A 7,481-nucleotide genomic window follows, 5' to 3' on the forward strand; every position below is an offset into this window, starting at 1 on the left:
TTACAAAGATGTACTAAAAGGAAGTATAGCCCACGTGAGTCTTTTATCAATGGACACGTATGGAGAAGACAAATGAGCCTCATTTTAAGATGTATATTACCAGATATGCCCTTGGTTGTTCCCAAGATTGTAATAAAATTGAAATACCAAAAGTACCCTTCGCAGTACACCAAACTCTCACTTATTATATAGAATAGAAAAAAGAGAAAAGAAATAATTTGATGTAAGATTTTTAATTGAAATATACGGAAAAAGAATAAAAAATTAGTTAAAAGAAAAGTAAAACTAAAAGCCACAACCTAAAACACTTCTTCTTTTTTTTACATTTTATTTTTTTATTTATTTTATTATTATTTAACACTTTTAGATTTTCCTTACCTTTTCCTTCCCTTACTACTTTTTTTTTAAAAAAAAAACAATCTTTCCATTTAATTTAGTATTTGCTTTCTTTTATTTTACAATTTGCTTCCTCATTTTTCTCCAATTATGATACTAAATATATTCTTTAGTTTTAGAAGAAACTCATAAATTATTTTTTTATATAACTTCTCGTATCATTTTAATACATATTATTCATTCTTTGTAAATCAAAAGAGTAGAAAAGAAGAACTTACACCCTATCATATTTTCTATCGTTCGTAAAATCAAAAGAGTATATTAAAAATAACTTAAACTTCATAGCAACAGTTATTCTCGTGGTTCACAAATTGATTTTTGATCTTTGGTATGTTAATCTTTCAAAAAACATCTATTTGGCCCTCTCTTCAAAAAGAGCAATATTTTTAAAAAAAAAACAAAGGAGGAAAGGAAGTAATAGACTGAATAGCTACAAAGGAAACACAATAAAACACCATAAAGTTTCTAACCATATGGTTATCACAATTACCCAAAATGCCACCATATATTGATAAGCACATTATTCCTTAATTTTGGTTATCACAATTACCCAAAAATTTCACAAAGTTTTCATGTTCTTGTAAACTCTCTCAAAATGTTTACAAGAAATCATAAACTTCACAATGTTTTCAATGTATCTGCCAAGAAATATTTGTAATTCTTATTTATTATGAAGCATTAGAACCATTCATATTCAACAATTACATACATTAATATGCAGTTTTTTTAAATCATAAATGCAATGACTTGTAAAATATTGAAAACAAGTCAAAAATAGAAGAAAAAATAAATGCCTTTCTTGGCATATGAGGCATGCCACATTTACATGCCTATGAGTCTACTTCATATGTATATAGAGAGAGAGATTTATTGTTTCCTGATGTTAAGTATTATTGATGATTGTATTTTAATATTTTAGCTTTGTGATTGCAATATTAGTCCTAATTACATAAATGGTAGTAGGTGTAACTAAAAAGGGTAAAAAGGTTGAGATATTTTTAAAATATTACGTGGAGGTGGAGAAAAAGGGAAGAAATAAAATAACTTGTGATTTTAGTGAAAATTTAGGAACTAAATGGAGAATAATAGTTCTAATTAGGAAAAAATAATAATTAACTGTAAGAAAGAAGGAAAAAAAAAAATAAAGAAACAAAAAAATAAAAAGGGGTGCCAAAGTTTTGAATTTAATTGTATTATTTCCTTTTTTGATTTCTCCTTTTCCCTCTCATTTTTAATTTATTTCATATTAGTTAAATTCTTATAAACCTATATTTATTTATAGATGAATAATATGAAGGTCGGATTAGAGTAGCTGATATGACAACTCTCTTTGGCTATCATTTATATTGATCTTTTTCTCATATTTTTGATTTTTTTTTTCTTATTTCTACTTGGAATGTTCATAAAATAATTGTATATTTGCTAGGAGTTACACCTTTATTAATGTTATGATAAATATTGCACATTAATTGTCATTATGGTAGAAAGCAAATCGCTATTATAAATGCAACCGTAGAATTTGAATGACTCTTATAATTTGTAATAAATAAGAAAAATAAAATGATCAAGCAAATCATGGAGTGTTACTTTGATAAAGAGGAATTTACCTACGAGAATTCATACTGTTGAAGACAAAAAATAAAGGGATGCTAGGATATGATGCTTTATTTGCTTCTTCATTAATTAAAAAAATTAATAAGAATTGCAACTAATTATTTTATTAAATTGAAAATATGAAGGTTTTGATTTGGATTCAATGATTTTACAAAGAATTTTAAAACGTTACTCTTCATGTTTCATTAGTTATTAAACAATTGCATTATAGTAAGTATAATTGTATGATTATTAATTTGTGAGTATTTGCCGAATTTAGTGACGTTGAATATTTTATTTTATAAATGAGAAGAATTGACAAAAAAAAAATTATAAATAAAATCCTCGATCAAAAAAATATGCCACACTATTTTAAATTTCATAAGTCTTTATATGAATTGAAAACAATAGTAAGTGAGTGGTTTTGTTAATACTAGAAATTTATTGGTTAAACAAGTGAGTGATATTTTTCATGTTTTATTTTCAGAGATTTGAAACATTTATTTTGTGTGATGGAAGCAAGGTATTTGATAAGAAGAAATGGAGGTGGAACAAAGATTTAAATTATGAATTTAAAGTTTAATGTTTTCAGTATGAAGCCGTTATATTTTAAAATATATGTGTTCACTGTTGCTATTTATTATAATTTTAGTAACTTTTATGCATATATAAATTATGTTTTACGAGAATATACTAAATAGATAAATCGAGTAGGTGACATCTTATTTTAGAGTGATAGAAAATTCTGTCAAGATATTATTATATTATTATTTTATAATTTTTTAATGGAAATTTCAATAGTTGATGTATTTATTTAATTAATATTTTACAGTTATTTCACATTCAGAGATACTTTTAGACACTCACCAAACATATATGGTGTAGATTAATAAAATGGGATAAATTGTTCTTGGGAAATATATTTAACTTATTAATGAAGAACATATTATCCCTTATTTAATAGATTTTAGATTTGTTACGCTTTATTTTCTTTTATCATTTGCAATCAATTCATAATATAATTAAAATAAGTGGAATAATATAATATTACAATTAGATAATAGAGTGAATATAAAATTAATTTAGAAAAAATATTAATTCTTTAACGACCACGCGAAGCACGACCAAATTTGCTAGTTATAATATAAACTTGAAGTCATTGAAATATTTTGTTTTAGATAATTCTATAAGATGAAAAAGGATAAATGTTACAAAACTCTTGCCACTGAAATCATGAGAAAACTAAACTCAATAAATATCAAAATAACTTATTTCTATCTATAACTAAAGAATTATGTACCAATAAATTTATAAAAATATCAATATTTTCTATTTGTGTTCTTCTTTGATCCAAATTATTACATATTTTAAATTATATTATTTATAAAATATAGAATTACTTGTATTATTTTTATATATTATAATATTTTGATAATACTTTCTTCCTTATAAATTATTTTTTTAGAATTATTTAATTATATAATTAAATATTTTAATAATATAAATTATTTTTTTAGAATTATTTAATTATATAATTAAATATTTTAATAATTATGAAAACTTGTCAAAAAGATATGTTTAATAGACTATATTACAATAATTATAAAGTAAAAAATATAAAATATAAAATATAAATTATATTTTAAAATTTATGTTATTATTTCTATATCTTGACTTTAGTCAAGATCTCATAAAACTAATTACTCTATATAATAAGAGTGAATTGGGAGCTTAGGATCGTTTTTCAAAAATAACTACTATGCTCCTTAAAGTTTTATTTTTTATTATTTGAGTTTTTTTTTAGAATTACTTATATTTATTTTATTATATTTTACTCTATATAATAAGAGTGAATGAGGAGTTTAGAGTCGTTTTTCAAAAATGACAACTAAGCTCATCAAAGTTTCATTTATTATTATTTGAGGATTTTTTTTACAATTACTTATATTTATTTTAAAATTTACATACAAAAATACTATACATTATAATAATTAATTTTAAAATATTTAAAAGACATGATGAAAAAATCGATTGCTTCTCAAAATTCTTACGATGTTGCATAAATTATAATAATTATTTGAAAATGACATAAAAAATACTATAAATAATAATAAATAGCAACTTAAAATATTTAAAAGACATATAAAAAATAAATAGAGACGCTTAGGGTCATTTTTCAAAAATGACTACTAAGCTTCTCAAAGTTTCATTTATTATTATTTGAGGAGTTTCTAAAATGATAACTAAGCTCCTTAAAGTTCCACTTATTAGTATTTAAGAAATTTCAAACATAACAATCAAGCTCTTCAAAATTCCACTTATTATTATTTGAGGACTTTCTAGAATTACTTATATGAATAGAGGAACCTAGGGTCGTTTTTCAAAATGACAACTAAGTTCCTCAAAGTTTCATTTATTATTATTTGAGGAATTTTTAAAATAACAACTAAGCTTCTTAAAGTTCCACTGATTAGTATTTAAGGTAATTCAAAAATAACAACCAAGCTCCTCAAAATTCTACATATTGTTATTTGAGAAATTTTTTAGAATTACTTATATTTATTTAATATTTTACATAAAAATACTATGCATTACAATAATTGATTTAAAAATATTTAAAAGGCACGGTGAAAAAATCGTTGTTTCTCAAAATTTATGCGATGTTGCATAACTTGAGATAATTATTTGAAAATAATATAAAAAGTATCATAAATAATTACTCTATATAATAAGAGTGAATGAAAGAGGGAGTGAATAGCTTTCCGTCGTCTTGCTTGCTCCATAATTTTATTATATCACCTCTAAGTAATTATTATATGTCATATATGAATTAAGAAATTAATAATATTAAATAAAAATAAGTAAAATAGACATTTGATGACATGTCTGCTTCAACTGTTTCAACCAGAATTTTACTATATCACCTCTAATTAATTATTATAAATCATCTAAGCATTAAACAATTAATATTAAAAAATTATTATAAAGTCATCTAAGTATTAAAATAATAATAATATTTAATGTTAAATTAACTTTACGTCTTATATGAGGTCCACTTAATTTTTTTTACAAGTATTTTTTTATAGTAATTTTGTTATCTCACTTCTAATTAGTTAGGATAATTTATCTAAGACATGTCTACTTCGTTGCTTTAATCGTGATTTTACTATATCACTCCTAATTAGTTATTATGATCATCTAAACATTGTACTACTTAAATTGGTATAAAAGAAAAAGTATTATAAATCACAAAAATAAAATATTAAATTATTAACAAAATACAATTGACTATCAATGCCACAAAAGTTTGGACAGAAAGAGTAAAATATGTTATTTGAATATTAATAAAAAAAAAAGTATTATAAATTACAATAGTTAATAATTTAAAATATCTAAAAAAAAATTAATCTGCCATATATTAAATAAAAACGTAAAAAGTTCTATAAATCAAAATAATTAACAATTAAAAAAATTTGAAGGTCAATCCACCTGCTTTGGCACAACTTCATTGGTTCTTTCCCTTGCCTTCATTTTTCACCCATTTTAATTTATTTGTCTTATTTTTTTTATTTGTTATATATTTAAAATAATATGAAATTTTTTTTGTAAATCACAATAATTAATAACTAAAAAATTTAAAACTTATAAAATATTTGGTTGACTCTCAAAATTATATCATTGCCACTTAAATTGGAATAGAAGAAAAAAATATTATAAATCACATGAATTAAAAACATAAATTATTTTTAAAAATATAATTGACTATCAATGTCACAAAATTTTAGATAAGGAGAGTAACATATGTTATTTGAAAATCACATAAAAAGTATTATAAATTACAATATTTAATAGCTTAAAATATCTAAAAAAAAAATAATCTATTATATATTTTAAAAAAATACATAAAAAATACTATAGATCACAATAATTTACAACTTAAAAAATTTAAAAAGATATAAAATATTTGTTTGACTCTCAAAATTATATCGGTGTCACTTAAATTGGAATAGTTAAAAATATAATTGAATATCAATGTCACAAAAATTTGAACAAGTCGAGTAACATGTATTATTCGAAAATTACATAAAAAGTATTATAAATTACAATAGTTAACAACTTAAAGTATCTAAAAAAAATAATCTGTTGTGTATTTCAAAAAAATACTTTGAAAAATATATAAATCACAATAATTAACAATTTAAAAACTGTAAATATATAAAATATTTGGTTGATTCTAGAAATTATATTAGTGCTACTTAAATTGGAATAGAAAAAAAGGTATTATAAATCTCAATAATTAAAAACTTAAATTATTTTACAAATATAATTGGCTATCAATGCCACAAAAGTTTGAACAAAGAGAGTAACATGTATTATTTAAAAATTACATAAAAAAATATTATAAATTACGACAGTTAACAACTTAGAATATCTAAAGCACATTAAAAATATAATTACTTATCTAAATTTTATTTATATCACATAAATTGAGATTAAAAATGACATATATTGACCCGTGCTACAGAGACCATCGACATCTAGTATTGTGCGTAGAGATGAATCGATCATTTATCCTAGACGGTTTCACGATCGTGGTCATGTGTCCTTAAATGAACTATGTACAGGGCTAGTAATTGTATCTCCCACCAAAAAAAAGGTTAGTTAATAGAGTAGTTATTGTACCATTTATAATTTATATATGCATTGCTTGTGCATTAACTTCCTAAATGTTCAAGCACATGTATAGTTTTTCTTTTTTATTTATCGATTTGTTTAACGAGAGTTAATTTGATTAATTTTAAAATTAAATTTAATTAAAAAAAATAATATTTAAAATTTAGTGGCCCTAGAATTATATGAAAAAAATATTGGATTACAATCCTTCTAATATTAATATGATAAAAAAATCTTTGTTTCCTGACAAAAATATTAGTTTTAAAGAATCTTTTTCTTGTTTATGTTCTTTTGGAATATTTTTAATTAACAAAAGGTGGAAAAGTAATTTTCTTCTTAATCCCATTTTATCAATCCAAATAGAATAATCCCATATATATACCTTTTAAAATATAGACCATTTCTATAAAACCACATTAATCGCCATTAATTTTCGTTTAGATAACAATAAAATTCTTTTTTAAGAATAAAATCAAAATATTTTCATTCCTTAATCTTTTCAAATTGAAAAAGGATAAACATCTGCTACGTAATTTTTTATTGTTAAACAAAATACTATTGCAAAGAACATATGATTAGGGGTGTGTAAAAATCGAACCGACCGATAAATCGAACCGATAAAAACGTTATTGGTTTATTGTTATTGGGTTATTGGGTTAACGGTTTCTTAATGGTTTATAAAAAAAATTGTTGGGTTATTGGTTCGATTTGATTTTTTCTTATTGGGTTATTGGGTAAACTGATAACCCAATAAGAATTTATATATATATATATATATATATATATATATATATATATATATATATATATCTATATAT

Source organism: Capsicum annuum, chromosome 9 (assembly GCF_002878395.1).
Source record: "Capsicum annuum cultivar UCD-10X-F1 chromosome 9, UCD10Xv1.1, whole genome shotgun sequence".
NCBI lineage: Eukaryota > Viridiplantae > Streptophyta > Magnoliopsida > Solanales > Solanaceae > Capsicum > Capsicum annuum.